General features: G+C 41.0%; 1 long non-coding RNA gene and 1 pseudogene across 2 annotated transcripts in view; one reads left to right on the forward strand and one right to left on the reverse strand.

Moving 5' to 3' along the window:
• The window catches only part of LOC143659647 (uncharacterized), a 33842-nt gene extending 20356 nt beyond the window's left edge, over positions 1 to 13486 (reverse strand). For both annotated transcript variants that reach the window (XR_013163628.1, XR_013163627.1), the window contains exon 1: positions 13309 to 13486. This is a non-coding gene — a long non-coding RNA (uncharacterized LOC143659647). The remainder of the gene's footprint in view (positions 1 to 13308) is intronic.
• Positions 13487 to 21002: 7516 nt separating this feature from the next.
• LOC143658456 (small ribosomal subunit protein eS7 pseudogene) lies at positions 21003 to 26096 on the forward strand (annotated as a pseudogene).
• The last annotated feature ends 805 nt before the right edge of the window (positions 26097 to 26901 follow it).

Consider the following 26901-nt stretch of genomic DNA (forward strand, 5'->3'; position numbering starts at 1 on the left):
GATACATCTCCCAATTTCATGTCACCTTCGAGGTGCAGGGAACCTCAGCCTTGAACTCTTAAACATGAACAAGACTAGTGGTGTGCCCAGGAGCCTCCCTCACAGACAGGTATTATAATCTCAGGTGTCAAATTATTCCTATTATATTTTTTAGGAAACTTCAGCACACTCTTAAAGATAATAAGGAAATGAGATATCATGACAGGACATTCAGAAATAGACAAGTACAGATAAATAAACACTTGAGAGATTGGAATTATCAGGGAAAGAATATAAAATAGTAATTTTTAAATACAGGCACAAGCAACCATAAAAAGTGACAGTAAATTTGGAAGAAAAAAAGTAGAACATACAGAAAAAATACGTAATATTTTTAAAAACCGAACTGATGTATTTACTAGCAAATTATATATGAGAGAATTAATGAACTGGACTAAAAAGGTAAGAAGAAATTGTCAAAATGCAGTAGGCAAAGACAACAAAATGGAACGTAACAGAAGGCCCAATGTAAATGTAATCGGGTTCCCAGAATGAAAAACAAAAACAGAAAAACTTATAGGCTGTATTTGAAGAATTAATAGCTGAGAATTTTCCAGAACTGATGAAAGACATCAAGCTACAGTTTTTTTAAGAAGCCCAGTGAATCTCCAAGAGGGTAAATAAAACTAAATGCACAACCAGATACATCGTGGTAAAACAGTAGAAAATTAAAGGCAGATACAATCTTAAAAGCATTGAAAAAAAGCATTTAACCTTAAAGAAATAGCAGCTACAGACAGCTGACATTCCAATAGCAATAACCGAAACCATAAGAACGAGGAATTAAACTTTTATTATACTTAAAGAAAATACCTGCCACCATAGAATTCCATGCATAGCATAATTTTTAAGGTATGGGAACAAAATAAGTCCCTTTTAGACAACTAAAAACAGAATTTTATCATGAACAAAATCTAACTATTAAAAGATCATTATATACTGACAAAAGGATTAGTTCAATAAGAAGACATAATTATAAGTATATAAGCACTTAACAGTAGAACCCTAATATAAGAAGCAAGTATTGACAGATTTGAAGAGAGAAATAGTCTGCAATAATAGTACTTCAATATCCCACTTTCATTAATGGATATAGAACAATCAGAAGGTCAATAAGGAGGCAGAGGAATCGAACAACCTTATAAACCCTCTAGACCTGACAGACACATACAGAACATTCTACCCAACAACAGCAGAAAACACATTTTTCTCAAATACACATGGAACATTTTCCAAGATAGATAAGTCTAAAATAAACTCAAGAAGACTGATATTATAAAAGTATCTTCTCTGATCACAATGGGGTGAAACTAGAAATCAAAAACAAAAGAAAATGGAAAATTTAGACATGTGGCAATTCGAGAGCAAAGTCTTATATAACCAGGGGGTTAAAACAGAAATCACAAGGGAAATTAGAAAATAATTTGAGACAGATGAAAATGAAAATGCAATATACCAAAGCTTATCAAATGCAACAAAAACAGAGCTAAGAAGGGAATTTATAGCATAAATACCTACATTATAAGATGATCTCAAAGCAATAACCTAAATTTACTTCTGAAGGAAGTAAAAACAAAAGAGCAAACTAACCCTAAAGCCAAGAAAGAAAGGAAATAATATAGATTATAGCAGAGAGAAACATAACAGAGAACTGAAAAACAGTACAGAAATCAACAAATCCAAAGATTGTTTCTCTGAAAAGATCAATACAACTGAGAAATCTTTAGCTAGATTGACCAAGAAAAAAAGAGAATACTCAAATTACTGAACTCGGAAATGAAAGTGGGAAAATATTACTACCAATTTTACAGAAAGAAAAAGGATTATAAAAAAATACTGTGGACGATTGTATGCCAGATTAGATAACCTAAATGAAATTGACAAATTCCTAGAAACACAACAAACTAAAATTGACTTTTAAAAAACCCTAGAAAAATCAAGGTAGACCTATAATGAATAAAGAGAGTAACTCAGTATTGAAAATCCCAGAACCCGGTGGCTTTACTGATGAATTCTGGCAAACATTTAAAGGAGAACTAGCAGCAATGCTTCTCAAACTTTCAAAAATTAGAAGAGGACACACTTCCTGACTCATTCTGTGAGTCCAGTTCTACCCTGATATCAAAGCCAGACAAAGATAACTACTAGAAAAGAAAACCACATACCATATGAATATCAGTTCAAAATCTTCAACAAACTACTGGCAAACCTATTAGTAGCCTATTAACAGGATTATTCATCATGACCAAGTGATATTTTAAAAAATGCAAGTTTTTCAACATATAAAAATCAACCATTGTAGTTCATCACATTGATAGAATCAAAGGAAAAAAGCATATGACCTTCTCAATTGATGGAGTAAAAGCATTTGACAAACTCTAATGCCTTTCATGATAAAAACACTCAACAAACTAGGAACAGAAGGGAACATACTCTTCCATAAACTGCATAATAAAGAAAAACCACAGCTAACTATATACTCAATGGTGAAAGACTGAAAGCTTTTCCCATAAGATCAGGAACAAGACAAGCATGCCTGCTTTCCCTACTGCTATTCAACATTGTACTGGAAATTCTAGCCAAGCAACTAGACAGAAAAAGAAATACAAGTCATCCAAATTAGAAAGGAAACTATATGACATGATTTTTCTATAGAGAAAATCCTGAAAGATCCACTTAAAAAACAAAACAAAGCAAAAAGCCTGCTAGAGCTTATAAGCAAACTCAGCAAAGTTGCAGGCTACAAGATTTTTATGCAAAAATCAGTTGTATTTCTATATACCAACAATGAACAATTTGAAAAGGAAATTAAGAAAATAATTCCACTTACAATTGTATCAAAAATAATAGTACTTAGGAATAAATTTAACCAAGAAGATGCAACACTTATACACTGAAAGCTACTAAACATTGCTGAAAGAAATTAAAGACCTAAATAAATAGAAAGACATCCCAGGTTTATGAATTGGCAGCCTTGATATTAAGATGTCAGTACTACCAAATTGACAGATTCAGTGTAATCCCTACCGAGACAACAATGGCTTATATTACAAAACTGATTGTAAAATTTGTATGGAAATGTAAGGCATCCAAAACAGCCAAAATGATCTTGAAAAAGAAGAAGAAAATCCGAGTACTCACACTTCTTATATTAATCAAAACATTGTGGTATTGACATAAGGATAGACAAAAACAAAAAACAAAAAAAAAAGGGAATAATATTAAAGTCCAGAAATAAACCCAAACATCTATGGCCAATTGATTTTCAGTAAGGGTACTGTAGTAGTTAGGTTCTGGTGTCAATTTGACCAGATAATGGTGCCCGTTGTTCTCTTGCTGCGACTTAAATCATCAGCATGTGAAATTCATTGATGGATGATTATATCTGTGGTTGACTAAGGGGAGTGCCTTCCGCAGTGAATGAGACTTAAAAGGAAGAGTCAAAAGAGCAAGAAGTAGCTCAGACCCAGACATCTGAAGCTGCAGAAAGGACACACCATAGCCGTTTGAACCCAGAAGCCAGGAAAGAGGGCCAGGCGACATCAGTGTGTGTTTTCCCATGTGACAGAGAAAGCCAGAGGAAAGTTAGCTGTCTTTCCTTCAAAGAACTATAAGTTTGCAACAAAACTAATCCCCTTTATACAAGCCAGTCCATCTCTGGTGTATTGCATTCTGGCATCATTGGCAAACTAAAACTGATTTTGGTACCTCTGGTACCAGAGGAGTGGGGTGCTGCTGCATTTGCAAATACCAAACATGCCAGAATGGCTTTTTAAATGGATGGGGGAGGATTCTGGAAGAATTATGAGACGCTTGATAGAGAAAGCCTAGAACCCCTTGAAGAGACCGTTCATAGAAATATGAACTCTAAAGATACTTCTGATGAAGCCTTAGAGGAATGTGTTGTTGCAGATTGGAAGGACAGTGACTCTTGTTTTGAAGTGGCAGAAAGTTTGGCAAAATTGATTCTTGGTGCTGTATGAAAGAAAGAATTTGAATGTGATGATCTGGGATACTTGCCTGGGGAAATTTCGAAGCTAAATGTGGAGGATGCAGCCTGGTTTCTCCTTGCAGCTTATAATAAAATGCAACAAGAGAGGGATAAATTTAGTACTGTACTTCTGGGTCCAAACAAACCAGAAATGGATGGCCTGGAAAATTTGGGGCTTCCAGAAATTGAGATCACAGAGAATAGTATCCTATGTAAGGACTTAACCAAATATGGGATTAGTCCATCATTACAAGACAAGTCAGGATTGTCGATGGAGTTATCTGGAAAGGATATGTGATGGCTTTTGTATTTGTTTGCTGCATGCCAAGTCAACAAATCTTTTGCAAGATCTGTATAAATGGAACCACTGCCAGTCTGGACTAAAAGGGACAGATTGAAGGAAGAACAGCCTCAGAGGCAGAACCGTGGAAGCTAAGGTCTGAAGCCAAGAAATATTGGGCCATGAGAGTGGATCCACCTTGCATGTGGCAGGGTAGGGGGTGGGGGTGAATTTTCCCCCCAGAGGCAGAGGGCAGGATTTCTGCCTTGATGTTCAGGAATAATTCTGGTGTCCTAGGCCCAAAGAGGGTGGGCCAAATTCCCTGGGGATTAGGGGAAGTCTGACTGCCACCCTATTGTTCTGAAGGTGTTGAGCATGTGCCCTGGACATGGCAGAGAATCCACCTGCCACCCAGATGTTTGAGGAGAGTGGGTCCAAGAAAAAGATGGTCTCCCCAATATTCCCTAATGTTGCAATCCTCAGCCCAGTGTTTGGAGAGAACAAGATTGCTGTATAGGCCCTTGGAAAGGGTTGGGCTACTGCTTTCTAAAGCCATGAGAATGAGTAACTCTCAGACTTTGAAATCTAATGGAGTTTGCCCTGCAAGTTTTCAGAATTGTTTAGGTCCAGTGACCCCTGTTTTCCTTCCAATTTCTCCCTATGGCAATGGGATCGTTTACCTTATAACTGTTCCTTCGTTGTATATCGGATGCAGATAACTTGCTCTAAATTCACAGAAGATAATTTTGCTTTGGGACAGACCGTACCTGTAACTGACTTTGAGGAGATTTGTACTGTTTTTGAGTTGGTGTTTGTGCTGGTTTGAAATGATGTATGTACCCTAGAAAAGCCATGTTTTAATCCTAATCCTATTTTGTAAAGGCAGCTGTTTCTTCTAATCCCTATTCAGTACTGTATGTTTGAAACTGTAATTAGATCATCTCCCTGGAGATGTGATTTAATCAAGAGTGGTTGTTAAGATGGATTAGGTAGAGGCATGTCTCCACCCATTTGGGTGGGTCTTGATTAGTTTTTGGAGTCCTATAAAAGAGGAAACATTTTGGAGAATGAGAGACATTCAGAGAGAGCCAGAGAAGAAAGACATAGCCACGAGAGCCCACAAGTCAGCAACCTTTGGAGATGAAGAAGAAAAATGCCTCCCGGGAAGCTTCATGAAACAGGAAGCCAGGAGAGAAAGCTAGTAGATGATGCCTTGCTCGCCATGTGCCCTTTCAGCCGAGAGAGAAAATGTGACTGTGTTCGCCATGTGCCTTCTCACTTGAGAGAGAAACCCTGAATTTCATCAGCCTTCTTTCCTTGATACATCAAGGTGTCTTTCCCTGGATGCCTTTGATTGGACATTTCTATAAACTTGTTGTAATTGGGACATTTTCTCAGCCTTAGAACTGTAAACTAGCAACTTATTAAATTCCCCTTTTTAAAAACCATTCTGTTTCTGGTATATTGCATTCTGGCAGCTAGCAAACTAAATAGTATTGTATTTGTATTGTACGGAAATGATTTAAGGCTTTTATGATATTGTGATGAATGTGTTTTGTATATGGAAAGATTTAGTGCATTATATTCAGGACAGATGAACATTGTTAGGCAAAAAATAGGTCTGTTATTGTTTTCTATTTAGAGATTAAGTATGGTGATGTATCAAGTTGACAAGGGGTGGGCCCTGTAGTACTGTAGTACTTAGGTTCAAGTGTCAACTTTGCAGGTTGTTGTGATGGTGCCTAGTTATTCTCTTGCTGTGGATTTAAATCATCAGCATATGAGATTCATCAGTGGATGATTACATCTGCCATCAGCTAAGGGGAATGCCTTCTGCAATGAGTGAGGCTTAAAAGGAAGCCTTCGAAGAGAGACAAAACGCTCGGAATCCAATGTCTGGAAATGCAGAAAGGACATGCACTGGGGAAAGCTCTTTGAACCCAGAAGCCGAGAGAGGGCCAGCAGACATCACTGTGTGCTTTCTCATGTGATAGAGAAAGCCAGAAAAGTTAGCTGCCTTTCCTCTGAGGAACTGTAAATTTGTAACTACATAAATCCCCTTTATAAAAGTCAGTCCATCTCTGGTGTATTGCAGTCCAGCAGCACTGGAAAACTAAAACAGGTACCAAGAGCATACAGTGGGTGAAAGAACAGTCTGTTTAGAAAATGTTGCTGGGATAACTGGATAGCCACATGTAAAAGAATTAAGTTGGACCCTTACTTCACACCATAAATGAAAAGTAACTCACAGTGGACCAGAGACCTAAATATAAGACCTAAAACTATAAAACTGAGAAAAAAAAAAACTATGGCAGCCTAGGGCCCCCTCTTAAACAGCCTAACAAACCTGTTTCACCCAAGGACAAAGGTCAAGAAAGTAAGCAGTCTCCCTGGAGGGGGAAGGAAGAATAAAACCATGGACATAAAAATGGCATTGATTGTATCTTAGTCACACTAATCTTAGTAAAACATCAGGTTTTAGGTCCCTTTAATTACTATACTACACACCCCTGTCCTTATACTATATGGAATGTCTTTGTTCTAAAATCACATATTACCCACCCACCCTGCATTCCAGTTCCTTGTGGAGCACTACAACTCTGGAATGGCTGCCATCAGAGAAACTCTCCTGTTTGTAAATCCCAATAAGTCCATGTCTGCTTCTTTGTCTTTTGTGTTTTTGGTCTTACAGCAGAACCAGCCCAAGCTCTGTATGAACTCAGTCTGGGCCTGAGCAACTGGCAGGCCAGCCAAGAGTCCTAGACACTGCCATCAGTAGTAGGCATGGGTCCAGGGAAGGAAGACTCAATGGGGGAATTTCCGGGTTGGTCTGCAGTGTCCATGTGGGAAAGGGTGGCTGCCCTCCTGTAAGGACGGGGACTGCTATGAGAATACGGGGATGCCCTGAAAACTCTGGTAGGATTACTAACTGCTTTGCAACAGATAGCAGGACAACTAAATCTTAGCGAAAGGAAAAGAGAATACCAAGTAGCAGCAGCCAAAGCCTGGCACCTTTTAGGAGCCTTACATATGGCCACAGAGGCAGAACAGGTGGCAAAAACAACAGTCCTCCATTTAGAGGAAGAATTAAAATTAGAAAAAGATACATGGTTCACTCAAGCAGATATGAAAAATACCTTAACCAAGTGCTTGCATTGTGAGGATGATCAATTCAAAACTTCAGCCTGTAGATATGCTTGGGCCCATGGTTGAAAATTACCCCAAGTCTTAGCCTGGAGAATGCTAACTAATCCAGGATGGGACCCAAAAGTGTGGGATCCCTTAGATTCATCATCTGATGATGCAGAGGAGGAAAAGGAAGAAGCAAGGAAGTGGAGGAAGAGGAGCCCACCCCCACCAAGTGTGCCCCATGCTACAGCAAAAAATAAAATAGCACAGGGTGGACCCTCAGAATTTGCAACCTTCTGAGAAGAAATTCCATATTAGCATGAGAGATTATATTACTGCTGCATTAGGTGAACTTGGGCAGCATTTTAGACAGAAAGCCAGGGAGTCATTACCTGACTGGCTTTTACAATTGTAGGACACAGGAACTGAGAGCATAAAATTAACTGAGATTGAAATAAATAATATCTATTACAATGCACCCATCCCTATGCGTGCACCTGTATGCTGCCCTAAATCAGGTAGAAATAGTATCTTTGTTAGCTGCATGCAAGACTGCCTGGTCCAACGAGGGAAATGTTCCACACACTGCTCACTACTCCCCATTGGCCATCTATGGAAGAATCGCAAGATGTTTTGTGGGGTCTTAGGATGAAACATGCAATATGTTCTGTGGGCAATACTGATGGCCTTATTTATATTACAACTGGACAAGATATTGTACCTGGGCGCAGATGTATGTACCTGCCATATTATATGGTTCTTTACCATACATGCCTAGTAATTGGGAAATGGTTAAATCTAGATAACAAGTGAAGCATAGCTCATGGTGGTTTTATTCTTTAGCTATTCTTGCCCTTAGGGGAGCTGCAATGGTTACAAAAATATATAATAGCCTTTGCTAATCACACAGCTCACAGGCTTAATGAAACTAAATTAGAATATCATTGTTAAATGATGAAACCACCCAATTATGAAAAGTAGTCTTACAAAAATATAATGACTTTAGACATTTTAACTCCAGCAGAAGGCAGAACCTGTGCCCTTACAAACATACATTGTTGTGTATATATTCCTGATCATTCACATACTGTTTCACAAGCTTTAAATCATATGCAAAAGTACATTCACAGAATTGATCAGTTATCTACTGACCCCCTTTCCACTTGGTTTAATTCTCCTACACAGCTTTGGCAGCATTTCTTTATAGGATTATCTGCCCTACGTATTGGATTATTACTATGTTGTTGTCTTTTATATTGTTGTGGTGGTATATGGATGCAATATGGTCAATGCAGCCTGTTGCAGAGGGGTGGATTTTGGCAGCCCAAGGCCTAGGCCCCCTCCGAAACAGCCCACAATAAACTGGCTTTAGCTAAGAACAAAGGTCAAAAAAGTAAACAGTTTCCCAAGGGAAAGAATGCAGCCACAGATGTAAAAACGGCATTGATTATATCTTAGTCTTAAACACTAATCTTAGTAATACTAACATCAGGTTTTTAGGCCCCTTGAATGATTATACTAGAGACCCAATGTCCTCATACTATATGGAATGTCTTTGTTTTAAAATCACATTTTATTTCACCCTGCACTCCATTGCTTATGGAGTGCTAAACCTCTGGAATGGCTGCCACCAGAGAATCTCTCCTGTTCGTAAGTTCCAATAAATCTATGTCTGCTTCTGTGCCTGGGGGGCTTTTTCTTCTCACAGCAGCACCTACCTGTACTCTGCACAAACTTTTTTTGGGCCCAAATAAAAAGTTTGGGGCAAATCTTCATGACCTTGGATTTGGCAATGGATTCTTACATGTGACATCAAAAGCACAAGGAAAAAAAAATTAATACTAGATAAATTGGACTTCATCAAAATTAAAAACTTTTGTGCATCAAGGACACTAGCAAGAGATTTGAAATACAACCCACAGAATGGGAGAAATATTTGCAAATCACATATCTGATAGAGTCTATATGCAGAATATATAAAGAACTCTTACAATTCAACTGCAAAAAGACAGCCAAATTAGAAAATGGGCAAAGGGCTTGAATAGACATTTCTCCAAAGAATATAGACAAATGGCCAACAAGCATACGAAAAGATGTTCAACATCATTAGTCACTAGAAAATTCCAAATCTAAACTACAGTGAGATGCAACTTTCACACCCACTAGGATGGCTATAATCATTATTTTAAAAAAGGAAAATAAGTGTTGGCAAGGATGTAGAGAAATCGGAACCTTAGTACATTGCCAGTGGGAATGTAAAATGGCGCATCTGCTATTAAAACAGTTTAGCAATTACTCAATAAGTTAAACATAGAATTACCATATGACCCAGAATACCACTCCTATGTCCCCAAAAGTGTTGAAAACAGGCATTCAAAGAAACACTTGCCCGTGAGTGCTCATTTCAGCAGTATTCACAATAGTGAAGGTAGAAACAACCCCAAATATCCTGCAACAGATAACTGTATAAGCAAAATGTGGCATATCTACACAATAGAACATTATTCCACCATAAAAATGAATGAAGTACTGATACATGCTGCAACATGGGTGAACCTTGAAAACATTATGCTAGGTGAAAGAAGCCAATCTCAAAAGGTCACATATTGTACAATTTCATTTATATGAAGTATTCAGACTAGGCAAACCCATAGTAACAGAGAGTACATTTGTGGTTGCCAGGTGCTGGGGGTAGGGTAGAATGGGGGAGGGGGGAGTGACTGCTTAATAGGTACAGGGTTTCTGTTTGGGATGATGAAAAAGTTCTGGAACCAGACAGAGTTAACGGTTGTACAGCACTGGGAATATACTTAATGCGATGGAATTTTACACTTTAAAATGGTGAATTTTATATTATCTGTATTTTACCACAATAAGAAAAAAGAAAAAAGACAGTAACCAGACATAAGAATAAAACCAAGATTAAAAAAAAAAAAAAGACAATAGGAATAAACTCATGAGTGATTGTTCTAGTTTGCTAGCTGCCGGAATGCAGTATACCAGAAATGGAATGACTTTTAAAAGGGAGAATTTAATGAGTTGCTGGTTTATAGTTCTAAGGCCGAGAAAATGTCCAATTAAAACAAGTCTATAGAAATGTCCAGTCAAAAGCATCCATCCAGGGAAAGATACCTTTGTTCTAGAAGGCCAATGAAGTTCAGGGTTTCTCTCTCAAGTGGAAGGGCATATGGTGAACAGTCAGGGCTTCTCTCTCATCTGGAAGGGCACATGCCAAATACGGCATCATCTGTAGCTTCCTCTCCTGGCTTCCGGTTTCATGAAGCTCCCCGGGAGGTGTTTTCCTTCTTCATCTCCAAAGGTTGCTGGCTGGTGAACTGTCTCCTTCGTAGTGTTGCTCTCTCTGAATCTCTCATTCTCCAAAATGTTTCCTCTTTTATAGGACTTCAGAAACTAATCAAGACCCACTCAAATGGGTGGAGACGTGTCATCCCCTAATCCAGTTAAACAACCACTCTTGACTAAATCACATCATCCAGGGAGATGATCTCATCACAGTTTCAAACATATAGTATTAAATAGATTATTCTACCTTTATGAAATGGAATTTATATTAAAATGGCTTTTCTTAGGGGGCATACTTCCTTTCAAACCAGCACAGTGATATAGTTACAAGAGTTATCAGACAAAGATATTAAACTGTGATTAACAGACTAAAAAAAAAAAAAGGGATGACAAAGTAGACAATTTCATCAGAGAACTGAAATGTATATTTAATAATACAGATGAAAATTCTAGACCTAAAAAATATTGTAAGAACTCAACAGATGTGTATAACAGCAGATTAGACACAAAGAAGGCAGTTAGTGAAGTGGTAGGTCAAATGAAAAAAATCAGTCTGAAGCACAGAGAGAAAAAAGTACAGAAAAGCACATAAGAGATATGAGTCATGGTGTAATTGGATTTCCAGAAGGAGAGGATAAAGAAAATAGGCAATATTTGAAGAGATACTAAAGGTTTTTCAAAACCAAGTGAAGCTCCAGTAGTTGTACAAGCCTAAGCAGAATAGGTAAATACAAAGGCCACGACACCTAGGGATATTATTGTAAAACGGCTGGGAAAAAAAAAAGAATAGAAAATAGTAAAAGCCACCAAGGACAAAAGACACATTATCTTCAAATGGCAGAGTAAACATTGGAAGAATGGTAAAGAAACTCACTTAAATTGGAAAAATGGAGTTGTTCCCCCACCCCAACCCCGCCTCCCAGACATCCCCTTGAGTCTCTGGCTCAAACTTGAGGGAAATGGCCCAATGCCAGCTCTGGGCCCAGAGATTCCCCAGTAGCACACCCTGCCTCCCCTCCCCAGCCTGTGTGGGAAACAGTTCTGCAGCTTCTGGAAAGGGGTGGCTTCCACCCCCCACAAGTCAGAAGGGTACGACTGGGGGCCAAGGCACAGGGCCCGGATGTGGGGTGCAAGGAAGCTGGGCCTCAAGGCAGGGAAGGATAAGGGGAGCTCATGTGCCGCCCCCTATCTTTGGGTTGGGCACCCCACCGGAGGCTCTTGGTGATGCCTACTTCACTTCTGCCGAGAGGCTGCGAGGTCAGTGGAGTGGGGATCCGAACAGGGGTGGGGATGGGAGTGAGTGCACCACACAGGGGCCCAGCGACCCCTCCCAACAGTGGCGGGACCAAGAAGGATGCAGCCCCAGGGTGTCTGGGTGGGACCAGCCTCACGATGGACCGCACCCACTCCACAAAGTCCTCGGCCTCCACCGCTGAGGGCCTTGCAAGGCTCCGCAGGAAACCAGCCACCCCAGAGCGCTCCCGAGGCAGCCTAGGTGTCCCAAGCCCCTCACAGGCGTCCAAGACCCCAGAAAACGTGGGAAAAGGGGTGGGGAGTAAAAAGCCCGATTGGAGGAAATGGGCAAGAAGTGGTGGAAGGGCTGGGAGAGCAGAAAGTAATGGGGGGAGGAAGAGGAGGAGGAGGGACACAGGGAGGGGTGGGACCCGCAAAAATGTCCCCGGGGGTCCCTTCCTAGGAACTCAAGGGTGCGCGCAATTAAGGGATGTGCCGGTTTGAATCTTGTGCAACCCAGAAAAGCCATGTCCAATCCTCATTCAATATTGCTGGGTGAGACCTTTCTGATTGTTTCCATGGAAATGTGACCCACCCAATTGTGGCTTGGTAACTTTTGATTAGGTGGTTTCCATGGAGATGTGTCTCCACCCATTCACGGTGGGGTTGCTTACTGGAGCCCTTTAAGAGGGAATCATTTTGGGAAAAGCTTAAGAGCCCCTCAGCCAGAGACCTTTGGAGATGAAGAAGGAAAACGCCCCTTAGGGAGCTTCAGGAAACAAAAAGCCTGGAGAGAAAGCTCGCAGACATTGCCATATTCACCATGTGCCTTTCCAGTTGAGAGAGAAACCCTGAAGTCATGGCCTTCTTGAACCAAGGTATCTTTCACTGGATGCTTTAGATTGGACATTTTCATAGCCTTGCTTTGATTTGGATGTTTTCAGGGCCTTAGAACTGTAAACCTGCAACTTAATGAATTCCCATTTTTAAAAGCCATTCCATTTCTGGTATATCGCATTCTGGCAGCTTGCAAACTAGAACAAAGGGGATCCCACACTAGGGGCAAGAGCTATTTCCTCCATACTCACCGACCCCCACCTCCCGCCAAGCCAAATCAGCTGTTGGGAGGGACATGTTTAATCCTTTTCCACTTTCCAAATATTTCCAAATTTCATCACACAAACACAACAAATACTAATTAAGGGACTCACCCCCAACGTTGTCCGACCCACCTGAAGCCTGGGTTCCTAACTACCTATTACTTCAGGGAAAGATGACCAGTGGAAGACTCTGTCCCCACACCAGGTGTTCTCTGCTGCGTCAAAACACTCACCATTGCTCCAATACAGGTCAATGTTGTCGTGGTTAGAGAAATAGAAATTCATTTTTTAAATATCACTGAATTAGGAGATCCGAGCGTTTTTATAGTTCAATGGTTTTCAAACTTCAGCCTGTATCAAGAATCATTTTGGCAGGCCTTGCGTTTCTAACAAGTTCCTCCGGGTCCCACCCTTTGGAACACTGATTTAGAACCACTTTCACATAGGGCTCTGTTTGCTTTGTTTTGCTATTCAGTCTAACATTCCACTCCAGTTTATCCAAACCCTTAGCCAAATTTTCCAGTGAACATTTAATGGAGGATATAGACAAAAACATTAACAGGAATGGTAGGAATGAAAATGATAAAAACTTGTGCTCTTCATTTTTCTACAAATTTCCTGCAAATATCTTGTTTGACTCTGGAAGCTGAAGAGCGTGTGTGAGAGTTTAACGGTGTGGAGACTTGGCTGGTCCTGGCCCCCAGCAGTCCCTCGTGGGTGTCCCTGGATGGGGCCTCTTGGAAGGGCTGCTTCGCCTTGAAGTCTTGCCCTGGTAGGGATGGCATGAATCTCTGACAATGCCCAACAACACCCAAGTCTGGGGCCTTCCCAAAAAACCCTGTGCAGCAGCTGGCTGAGGGGTGGGGGAAGTAGGGGGGCAGGGTGCGGGTAGGTGGGTCTGGACCTTCCCTGGCCCCCCAGGCTTCCCTGTCTATCCCGACATTAGGGCTTGGTACTGTGTCACTTCAGTTGGCTGGCTGCAATGAAAATATTTATATTGTTATGCTGTCCCCTCTCCCCTCCCCCCAGAGTGATCAGTTGTTTACATGTGCTTTTATTTCCCACTGATCTTAAGCCATTCCATTCTCTTTAAGATCTTATTTTCAGAAGTATACTTCTTTTTTTTTTTTGGCCAATAGATTTGCTCTACAGTTTTTCATTTTTCAATTTAATTAGTACTGTGTTGCTTCTTTCTTTCCTTCTCTCTGCACATTCAAGTATTCATTCAGGGTCCTGGACCTAGCAAGTATTCAAAAAACATTGATGAAAGGACTAAACAGACAATCCCTAGGCTCATCAATGCTTTCCCAGTCAACATGCCTTGCTTGCTGCTTAGGGCAAACTTCTGAAGCTCTCTATGCCTCGGTGACCTCAACTGTAAAATGGGTACATTGATACATCCTAAGACTGTCAGGATTAAATGAATTAATGCCCTGCCCAGCGGGTGGTCCGAAGCCCTATCAATGTGTCTTTCTATTTATTAGGATTTGATTTTAGCAGCAGCTGCAGCACATCCTTGTCATTAGAAGCAGCTGGATTGTGGTGGTCATAGCATTGAAGGTGTGACACTTGCTAGCTGTGCAATCATCGTGCACATTGCCTCCCTCTCTGAGCCTCAGTTTGTCTGTAAAATGGGGGCTACCATAGTGCACCTGTTAAGGCTGCCGTGAGGATTAAGCTTGTTAATATCTGCAAAGCACTTAGCACCGCCTGCCTCGTAAGAGGTGAACAGATGGGGTACCGGGGGTGTGCGCCCCACCAGGGAGCTCTGTAGGCACGTACCCCTCCGCAGGAGCCAGGGCAGCAGGGCCCCACCGCTTCCCGGCTGGGAGCTGCGAGCGTGACAAGCCGCCACCAGGGGGCGGTGCCGGACCGCAACGGGTGGGCGCCCAGGAGGCGGCGGAGACTGGAGCTTGTTCTTCAACTTCCTTCTTTTCTTCCATCCTTCCTTCTTTAAGCAGTATTGGAATTTCACCACCTGCATGAGATGCCCATCGTTGGCGGCCTCCACCGACGGCTTCTGTATCCGAACAGATTTGGAGGACCCCATTACCCGAAGAACTAGACGCGCAGGTCCGGCGCGCCCCTGATGTGATGCGATACGCGTGCTCCAGGACCTCTTTGAGAAAACCCCCTCCCCCTTTTTTTCTCTCATAACTTTTTAGTTTGAAAATTTTTATTTTGAAAACTAATCAATGTTTTAAGTACCATACAATCAATAAACACCTTTATACTTCTTTATCTGGATTCACCAGTTGTAAAAAAACATCCTGCCAGGTTACTTATAGACAGATACCCTCACAGACAGACTTTTTATTTTTATCTTTTGGCTGAAGCGTTTGAGAATTATTTCAGTCACCCTAACACCTTAGTCCTAAGTACTTTAGTCTTTAGTCTGCATTTCTTAAGAACAAGGACGTTCTCCTTCACAATCTCAACATTATAACCACACCTGAGAAGCTCCATGTTGATTTAATACTGGATTACAGTATTAAATATATATTAGATTTAATATATAATCCCATATTCAAAATTTGCCAATTGTACCAATTGTATCTTGTCTAGCTGTGGTTTGGTTTGGTTTCTGATCCAGGATCTGATCAATGTTCATTTTTTTCATGATATTTTTGAAGAGTCCAGGCAACTTGTCTTGTAGAAGCTCCCACAATCTGAATTTGTCTATTTATTCTTCATGATTAGATTTGGGTAGCCCCATTGCAGAGGCGATGTTATCTGCTTCTAATTACATAGTATCAGGTTGCACCTGTAGGTTTCTACCATTACTGGTGACTTTGTTTGATTGTTTGACCACCTGTGATGGTTTCTTGTCACCTCCATCCTACCCCACCCCCCCAAAAAAGCAGCAGCAAATATATCATCAGAAGCCATCAGCCATACCAGGATTCAGATAAATAGTCCAGTTTCTCAAGAAAAAAAAAAAAAAAATCTATGGTAGGGGGAAAAAGAGATAAAAAGACTTTTATTTTTTACAATAAAAGAGACAAGATATAACAGCCAAATACATTGGATGGACCTCGTTTGTATCCTGATTTGAATAAACTAATTGTAAAAAGACATCTTTGTGACAATTGGGCAGATTTTCATATGGACTAGGTATTAGAGAATATTAATAAATTATTGATAATTTTTGGATGTAATAATAGCATGATGATTATTTTTTAATTATGTAATATATTTTAGTAGGCTGCATTAAACATTCATGCCATGGAATACTATACAGCACTGAAAAGAATAAACTCAAGCATAATATATCAAACTAGATAAATCCCAGAAAAATGTTGCATGTAAAAAGCAAATTATAAAATGTTCCTATATATCCTGGAAATAGTGCTAGAGATTTTTTATGGGTACATGTATATATGGAGGAGAAATATAAAGCCACATGTGGACTTATCAAAACTAAATTCAATGAGTGATATCTGGGGAAGAAGAGAGAGTTGTGGTGAGGTAGGGTACAGAGGAGGCTTTAACCATAGCTATTGAATTGTTTTGTTTTGTTTTTAAATTAGGCTAAATTATGTTTAAATGGATGTTCAGTAAGTTATCGTTCTCTTTTTCGTATGCCTGAAATTATTTCACAAAGTCTTAAGAAAAAAAATGTAGTTTATTTAAAAAAAAATAGCTTTTATTTATTGAGCAACTACTAGATAAAAAAAGTTTAATAAACAACTTTTTTTTAAATAAACAATATCTAATCATCACCTCACCCCTTTACTTTTCTCCTACCATTCTGTCCCTAGTCCACTCAACTCCAGCCACACTTGCCTCTGTGCTGCCCTTCAAAAGCTGAACACGTTCCTTCCACAGAACTTTGGCACTTGCTGTTCCCTCCACCTGGATTATTTTTTCCCCAGGAAGAACATGGTTTCCACCTCACCTCCTTTAGGTCTTTGCTCAAATATCACCTTTCAACTGGCCTTTCTCCCTCCCCAACCTGGCTCTACTTTTTCTTTATAGCATTTTCACCTTCTGACATACAATATAATTTACTTATTATGTTTGCTGTCTTGTTACCTCAGTAATATGTAAATCTCATAAGAGCAAGGGTTTCTTTTGCTTTATTCATGGCTGTATGCCCACTGCCTTGAACAAAGCTCAGTACTTAATAAATATTTGCTGAATGAATGTATGTATCTGTTATCTGTTATGGTGATTATAAATCACCCCCAAAAGTTAGCAGCTTAAACCACAAACGCATTATTCTTCCACGTGGTTTCTGAGGTTCAGGAATCCGCAAGAGCTTAGCTTGGTGGTCCAGGCTCGCGTTCCCTCATGAGTCTGCAGTCGGGCTTTTGGCTGGGACTGCAGCCATCTCATGGCTGGACTGGGGCAGCTGAACACACTTCCAAGCCCACTCACGTGGTCACCAGCAGACCTCTAATCCTCCCTAGTTGCTGGCTGGAAACTTCAGCTCCATGAACCTTTCTACATGGCTGTCTCATGTCATGTCAACTGGCTTCCCCAGAGTGAGTGATCTGAGAAAGAGAGGCCGAGACAGAAAAGGCAAGAGCACCCAAGAGAAAACCCACTATCTTTTTATCACCTAATCACAAAAGTGACGTACCATAGGGGGTAGGCAGAATAATGGTCCCCCAAAGATGCCCAAGTCCCAGTCTGCAGACCCTTACATGGTGTGCCCATTTGAAACTGTTGTGTACCCCCAGAAAAGCCATGTTCTTTAATCCTGATTTAATATTGCAAGGTGGGATCTTTCTGATTAAGTTGTTTCCATGGAGTTGTGACCCACCCAATTGTGAGTAGGACTTTTTGATTAGGTGGTTTCCATGGCGATGTGTCTTCACCCATTCCAGGTAGGGTTGCTTGCTGGAGTCCTTTAAGAGGCAGCCATTTTGGAAAAACTTCAGAGCAGACAGAGCCACCAGGAGACCCAGACTTTTGGAGATGCAGAATGTAAATGTCCCCGAGGAAACTGTTTGAAACCAGAAGCTAAAGACCCCCAACAGATGTCAGCTACCTGCCTTCCCAGCTGACAGAGGTGTTCTGGACCCATCAGTCTTTCTGTAGTCAAGGTATCTTTCTCTGAATGCCATAGTTTGGACATTTTTAATCACCTTAGAACTGTAAACTTGTAATATAATAAATTTCCTTTTAAAAAGACATTCTATTTCTGGTATATTGCATTCCAACAGCTTTAGCAAACTAAATTACACATGGCAAAAGGGACTGATGCAAATGTGATTAAGTTAATGATTTTGAGATGGGCGAGATTGTCCTTGATTGTATAGGCAGGTCCAGTGTAACCACAAGGGTTCTTAAAAGGAAAAGATGGAGGCAGAAGAGTCAGAAGTTCAGTAATGAAGAAGGAGATGTGATGATGGATGCAGAGGTTTGAGTGACGCACTTTGAAGACAGGGAGGAAGGGCCCACAAGCCAAGGAAGGCAAGTGGCCACAAGGAGCTGGAAGAGTCAAAGAAACACATTTTCCCCTGGAGCCCTCTCAGGCTGACACCTTGATTTAGCCTGGTAAGACCCATTTTGGAGTTCTGAGCTCCAGAACTGTACGATAATAAATTTGTCTTATTTTAAGCTACTAAAGTTTATAGTAATTTGTTACTATAGTTATTTGGAACTAATATACCACATTGTATTGATTTTCAGAGTCATTAAGCCCAACCAACATTCACAGGGTGTGAAGACCAGGAGGCAGGATTATTGGAGACCATTTTATTTTATTATTATTATTTTATTTATTTATTTTTTTCACATGGGCAGGCACCGGGAATTGAACCTGGGTTTCTGGCATGGCAGGCAAGAACTCTGCCTGCTGAGCCACCATGGCCCATCCTGTTGGAGATCATTTTATAGGTTGCTACCACAATGGATGAATTATCAACTCTATTTTACAGATAGGTAACTGAGACCTCAGTGACTTGCCTGAGGTCATAATATTTAATAATGGTGGAGTTAAATCCATCTGACTCTCAGAATAAATTCCAAGCTCCTTTGACCAATAGCTAGGAAGACCAACTTGATTTGGCCCTTGCCTCCCACCAAGCTTATTCCCACCTTAGGGCTTTGCACCTACTGTTTCCTCTCCAAATCTGCCCTTCCTAGGGCTGACTCCTCACTTTTCAGGTCTCAGTTCAAATACTTCCCAGGGCACAAGTCTTTCCTGTTCACTCCTTCTAACACAAGGACTTTCTATCTCTTCACCCCATCTGTTCCCTCTACTCCCACCTTCCATGAGAACACAGGGCTTTCCTGCTTTGTTCACTGCTGGCACTCTAGTGCTGGTACTTAGTAGATGCTCAGTAAATATTTGCAGAATGAATGAATGACTTATAGGGAGGTGAAAGTCAACTCGGTTCAACTCACTTCTCTGAGCATCTTGAAATAACAGCTCTTACCTGGCAGAATTTGTGAGGATTAATATATTTTTTAAAAAGAAGGGAAAAAAGGACAATCTAGAGTCACAGGAAATATTTTTAAAGAAATGAGAATTTCAATTCTCCCGTGCCCTCTAGGCTGCACCTGGGCACATCTACAGGGCTCCATGTTCTGAGGGCCCCTTTGTCTGTCGGGAGGTAAGAAAGCTGGCCTGAGGGGTGAGCAATTCACCAGTATCACTATTTGGATAATTGATCCTTTTCTTCCCAGGCAGGTTCTACCTGTTCCCATGCCCCTTCCCTCAGGCAAAAGCTTCTCTATCTAGGAACCTGAGCTCTGCAAAGACCCTACAGGTCAACCAGGAGTTTACTAGGGGTATGTTAGTCAGAGAGACCCTACAGATCAGGGAGGCTGTGATCTTGGACAAGGAACCTCTTTTCTCAACTTTTCTTTCACTCTCTCTTATTTTTGGGTGGGGTTTGGAGCAGGAGACTTTGGTGCAAAAGTTTGAATTAATCATTTCAGTCCACTTTCATAATTGGTATATGCAAGGCCCCTCTCCGGTTTCATTAATTTGCTCACTTATTCAATCATTTCTTTTTTATCTCCATTCCCCATTCCCATTATCCTCCTCCCCACTCTGAGAAAGATCCTTGAATTTGTATGTAGCTTTGTCAAATGTGTAGTGTCGTTTGTGTGTGAATGTTATTTTACTTTTCTAACTAAAAACTATCCTACTATAGATGATATTCTGTTTCTTACTGTGGTGGTAAGCCTCCATTGGATCTGTCTCTGGGTATTCACCCCTTTGAGTAGTCCCCTCCCCAGTTGAATAAGGCTGATCTTCAGCCAATAGGATACTGCAGAAACCAGTGTGTGACTTCCACAGCTAGGAGATAAAAGACTTGGCAACTTTCTCCTTGCTCTCCTTTGAATCGCCCACTCAAGGGGAAGTCAGCTCTCACATGTGAGGGCACTCAAACAGCCCTGTGGAAAGGACCAGGAGGAACTGAGCCTCCTGCCAACACTACCAGCTTGCCAAACACTTGAGTGAGCCATCCTGGAAGATCTGCTAGCCTTAGTGACGTCTTCAGAGGCCTCCAACCCCTACCAACATTGAACTGCAACTTAGACCCTAGACAGCAACAGTCAAACTGCTCCCAAATTCCTAACCCACAAACAAAAAAGTGAGATAATGAATGTTTATTTTTGTTTAAAGCCACTACATTTTGGAGTAATTTGTTACGCAGCAACAGATGACTGATACACTTACTTTTTTCCATTCAGGTCTCTAGTTTAAAAATCTATCGGTGTGTTTGTCTAGTTCGGGGATCAGCAAACTTTTTCTGCAAAGGGCTAGGGGGCAAACATTTTAAGTTTTTCATGCCAAATGGCCTCTGTTGTAACTACTGTGCTCTGGGTTAAAGCCCCAAAGCTGCCATGGACAGTTCTGAAAGATTTAGGAGGCAAAAGGGTGAGAAAGAAGAAAGGTAGACCAGGAAATTTAAAGTGGGTGAGTTTATTTCTGCGCTCCCAGGCTAAGCTCACCAAATCCAAGATGGAGGGAGGTGAGTCCGCATGTGGGCTTCAGCGTGGGCAGCTTTTAAGGATGGAGGTCAGGTGACGTCTGGAAGGGGCAGGTCATTAGTTCTGGAAGTCATGTTGGGAGGGGCAACACAGCCTCCGCAGCTCAGGTTGCAGGTCTCTTCCCCATTCCCCCCTACCTAACAAGTATGTCAGTGAATGAGCACAGCTGCATTCTAAGAACATTTCATGGACACTGAAATTAGAATTTCATATAAGTTTCACATGTCCCAAAATATTATTCTTCTTTTGGATAATTTTTTTTCCCTATTACTTAGAAGTGTTAAAAAACAAAACAAAACATTCTTAGCTAGTGGGCCAAACAGAGATAACAGTACCAAACTGGCTCACAGGCTTTAGTTTATGGACCCTTGGTCTAATTCATTGCTTTGAACTGCTACATGATTAATCCAAAGTGGGTTTTCACCATATTTTATCAATCTCTTCTCCCAGTGAAGAGCATCCAGTTTGCTTCCCGCTCACGGCTACCACAAACAACCGCTGCAATGAATGTCCTTGGGCTGTTTTTTCCTGCAGTGGAATTGCTGGGTCTCAGGACTGGGACCATCTGTATCTCCACTTGCAGCGCACAGGAGCTCCCATTTCCCCACTTCATGCCAACACTTGGCATTATCCAACTTCCTAATTTTTCCCAATCTGGGAGTGGCACTCCCTCTTTGTTATGCCTTCCCTGAGTTTGAACATCTCTTTGCATACTTCTATATATTAGGTTTTCCCCTCTGTAAATTGCCTGCTTATGCTCTTTACTCATTCTTCTATTAAGAGTTTCTGACTTCTTAGTAGGGAGAACACTTCCCCTCCCTGGAACTCAGTTTCCCCGTGTGCATTGTGATTGCCTCCAAGAGTCTTCTGAGATGCCATCTCTATTTCTGAATCTCTGCAAATAAGAATCAAATAATGGGAATAGCCCAGATTAGGCTGGGGCTGGGTTTTACGTATATTACCTATTTTAGAAATCCCTATCTAACTTGGGGATTGTAGGTGAAATTTCCTGGTTCAGAGAGGTTGGGTACCAGCTGTGGGCCACACAAGAAGATCATGGGGTTGACCAGAACCATGAACAGATACTTTCCAGGAGCTCAACCAGGACGGGGAAGCTGCGTTCCATTAGGAAAAGCTTGGACTGCAAATTAGAACAAGAAAGCAGCAAAGAGCATTCCTCCTGGATTAGAAAAAGATGTTCCTAAATGATAAGGGAAGGCATTGGAGATAAGGGGGACTTCTCTCCTGGGCTGGTGCAAGAGAAACTTTTCTGAAAGATAATTTGACAATTATGTGTCAAAACCCTTAAATACCTGCATACCCTTTGACTCTGTAAATCTCCTAGGAATTTCTCCTAAGTAGTCAAAGTAAAACTTGAAAAAAATGTTGCGGTGGGGGGGGGGGGATTCGCACCTAAATATTCCACTTCAGGGGATGAAATACTATATACACCATCTTTAAAAAGATGTTCTATAGAAGGATTTCTAATGCTATGGAAAGATGTTTACAATTCACTTAAGGAGGGGAGAGTGACCCAAGTTATAAAATTGTGGCTACTAGATTATTGTTTTGTAAGGAAAAAAATATATGAATAAAAAACTGAGAAAATGCAATAAGATGTTTAGGGCTTACTGTGATTCAAGCACTGTTTTGAGCCATTAGTTCATAATTCTCCCACAACTCTTTCAGTAGACATTGTTGTTATTCTGATTTTACATGTGAGCAAACTGAGGTCACATAGATCATAAGTGATGGAGCCAGGATTTGAAACAAGGCCCCTGGCTTCAGAGACTAACCTCTTAACCACCTCTTCTCCCATGGCCACTGTCATATCTACTTCTGAGGAATGAGACTGGGAATGCTCCTTATTTTCTTCATTTGTATTTTCTGATTTTTCTACAATTGATTTTTTAAAAGAATGTGCTCCACCCCAGCCTCCCTCTGTATTAGTGGCTTTGGAAACATGAAAGTGGGGGAATGAAAGGGGATGCGGAGGGAAGAAGAATCAGGTGTGGGATGGAGATTTGCTCACCTTAGGACCTTCTTTGGCCCTTTAACCCCTTCTCCTTTCATTCTTGAAAATATCAAAGAACTCAAAATCAGATTATTAGCTGTGTGACCTTGGACCAGTTCCTCCCCCTCTTGGAGCCCCAGTTTCCATATGTCAGAATGGGCCGAATTTCTGGAGAAGGCTCAGTTCTTCCTCGGTTCAGGGAGGGACAGGCTTGGTCAGTGGTGCTGGGGGAAAAGGAGGGAGAAGGACGGGGAGGGTTGGAGGCAGAGGGAAAAGGGGGACACTGGGAACTGGCTGGGGCCTCAGCAGGGGACAGTTTTCAGGAGAGAGCCCCTCCTGTCCTCTCCACTCCTCTGGGGCTTTGAGAGAGTGGCCACCAATCCCTGGGTGTAACTCTTGAAAGGTGTGTGCTATGGTGAGCACTGGACAGGGACTCCAAAGACCTGGGTTCCACTCATATCTCACCGTTGGTTACCTGTGTCCTATGGCAAGTCAATTCCTTCTTTGAGCCTTGGCTTTCTTGGATGTTAAAGAGAGGTAACACGCGGGTGGTTGGCAGCACAAAGAAAGGTGCTTTGTAAAAGTCTAAACAACTGCGTGCTGGGTCAAAGTTGGAAAACTACAGCCCACCATCTGTTTTGTTTTATTTTTTTTCCCAAACAGTTTTATTGTACTATAATTCACATGTCATATAATTTACCCACTTGAAGTATGCAATTCAGTAGTCCTTAGTGTATTCATAGTTATGCAACTGTCACCAGAATCAATGTTAGAACACTTTCATCACCCTAAAAAGAAACCCTGCAACCCTTAGCTCTCACTCTCTTCCATCCCCCACCCCTAAATAGCCATTAATCTAGGTTTTGCTTCTATTAATTTGCCTATTCTGCATATTTCATATAAATGCAATCATACAATATGTGGCCTTTTGTGTCTGTCTGCTTTCACAATATGTTTCACATAATGCTTTCAAGGTTCACCCATGTTGTAGCATTTATCAATGCTTCATTCCTTTTTACGACTGAATAATACTCCATTATATGGATATACCTCATTTTGTTTATCTATTCATTGATTGACATTTGGGTTATTTCTACTTTTCAATATTATGAACATTCATGTACAAGGTTTTGTGTGGACATGTGTTTTCATTTCTTTTGGTTCTATACTGAGGAATGGAATTGCTGGGTCAAATAGTAAATGCAAAATGGTTTAACTTTCTGAGGCAACACTGTTTCTATACTGTCCAAAAGTTAAGAATGGTTTTTACATTTTTAAATAGTTGGAAAAAATCAAAAGAAGAATAATAGTATTCTGTAACACATGAAAATGATGTAGAATTCATATTTCATTGCTCACGAATAAAGTTTTATTGGCACCTCACGGTGCTCATTTGTTTACATAGTGTCTGTGGCTGCATTTGTGCTACAACAGCAGGGTTGAGTAGTTGCAGCAGAGACTGTATGTCCTGAAAAGCCTGAGATATTTACGATCTGGCCTTTTATAAAGTTTGCCAATGCCCGAACTATGTGTTGGCATTATTATTAATTATTTTTTGCCAGCCTTGGTATGTACTGTCTGGGGTTTGATGGGGAGAGGACTCAGGTTGCCAGCTCCTGTCATACAGGTCCAGACCTGGCAGCATAAAGGAACAGACCTCATATCTGACCCTACTTTCTGAACTGAGAAGCTGAGTCCTGCAGGACACTCAGGTTCATGCAAGCTGAGGCAGAAGCAAAGACTTATCTCTCTCCAACTCCTAGGCAGCCTCCTCTGCTCCAGAGGCCCAGATGTGAATAATTGATGGTTGGCATTTGCAGAGCACTCTCTTGTCAGAGCACTTTGATCATCATTAATTAGTCAGAACCTGGCTCTGGCTGTTGTTTAATAAAACAAAAACAAAAGTGGCTTTGCTGCCTCCACCCCTAAAACTGAGGACCTCCATCTCCATGCCAAAACTTTGCATCCACAGATTTCTTCTCTCTGTCAGTGGGCTCCTTGCCACCTCTCGAAGGCCTAGAATCTACGGTTTCCACTGCAAAAGTCAGGCTTCCAGAAGGAAAAGCGCGGTCTCAAGGTCAGAGCCAAAGCCCTCACGAGCTATTCACCTCTCTGGCCCTCAGTGTCCTTATCTGGAAGATACAGATAAGATGCCTATCTCTGCAGTTGTTGTGAGGATTAAAGGAGTTTATGTGTGTAAAAGCGTTCTGAAAGAACCCACACACATTGCTTGTGGGAACGTAAAATGTGCACATCTAGGTATATACCCAAAAGATCGAGAGCAGGGACTCAAACAGATATTTGCGCACTGGTGTCCACAACGTCATTATTCACAATCACCAAAAGGTAGAAGCACCCTAGGGTCCATCAAAAGACGAATGGATACACAAAATGTGGTATCTACATTCAAAAGGAATATTATTTGGCTGTAAAAAAGAATAGGCCAGCACACAACAAGGAAAAGGCCGTGTTCAGTTAGAGTGCAAAGACTGTGAATCCCAATGGTGAAAAGCCAGACGAATTTGAGTGGCATTTCTCAGGCGCTTCTTGAGCTGGAGATAAACTCAGACCAGGAGGTTCAGTCAGGGGAGTTGAGTGTATCTGTGGCCAAGGATACTGAGGTCGGTGGTGGTCAGAAAGCTATTGTATACTTTGTCCCCATTCCTCAACCGAAGTCTTTCCAGAAAATCCAGGTCCATCTAGTACGTGAACTGGAAAAAAAGTTCAGTGGAAAGCACGTTGTCCTTATTGCTCAGACGAGAATTCTGCTTCAGCCAACTTGAAAAAAGCTGCACAAAAAATAAGCAAAAGCATCCCAGGGGCAGTACTTTGACAGCTGTGCGTGATGCAATCCTGGAAGGCTTGGTATTCCCAGGTGAAATTGTGGGCAAGAGAATCTGTGTAAAACCGGATGGCAGCCGGCTTACAGAGGTTCATTTGGACAAAGCATAGCAAAACAATGTAGAACACAAGGTTGAGAATTTCCCTGGTGTGTATAAGAAGCTTACTGGCACAGATGTTGATTTTGAATTTCCAGAGTTTCAATTGTAAACCAAAATGACTAAATAAATTCTCATTCTCAAAAAAAAAAGAAGAAAAGAAAGGACTGAGGCTCTGATACATACCACAATGTGGATGAATCTTTAACACATCTTGTTGAGTGAAATAAGCCAGACACAAAAAGACAAATATTGTATGAATTCATATATATGAAATAAGCAGAATATGCAGATTCATAAAGTCAGAAACTAGAATACAGCTTTTGGGAAGGCAGGTAGGGGAGGGGAATGGGGAGCTAATGTTCAATTGGAGCAGAGTTTCTGTTTGGGGTGATGGAAAAGTTTTGGCTACGGATGATGGTGAGGCAACACAACATTATGCATGTACTTACATTGCTGAATTGTATATTTAGAAAGGAATGAAAATGGATTTTTTTAAGATTGTATAGAAGTTACCACACCAAAAACAAAACAAAGCGTGTGAAAACCGCATAGAACTATACAGCCCAAAAGGTGAATCCTAATGTAAACAGTAGACTAAAGTTAAGAGTATAATTATAATAATATTGTTTCATCAGTTGTAACAAAATACCACATAGATGCAAAATACTAATAATGGTGAAAACTATGTGTTTGAGAGGAGTGTTTAGGGAAACTCTGTATGTTCTGCGTGATTTTTCTGTAAACCTACAACTGCTGTCACATACAAATAATATTATATATAAATATATAAAAAATAAATAAAGCAGCCCTGCTTTAAGGGTTGGGTTGAAGAAGGAGGAAGCATAGGAGATGGAGAAGCATGGCCATTGGGTCAGGAGGAGACCAGGGGCTGCAGGGTCAGGTCCGAGGAAGGA

This window comes from Tamandua tetradactyla, chromosome 16, assembly GCF_023851605.1.
Source record: "Tamandua tetradactyla isolate mTamTet1 chromosome 16, mTamTet1.pri, whole genome shotgun sequence".
Lineage (NCBI taxonomy): Eukaryota > Metazoa > Chordata > Mammalia > Pilosa > Myrmecophagidae > Tamandua > Tamandua tetradactyla.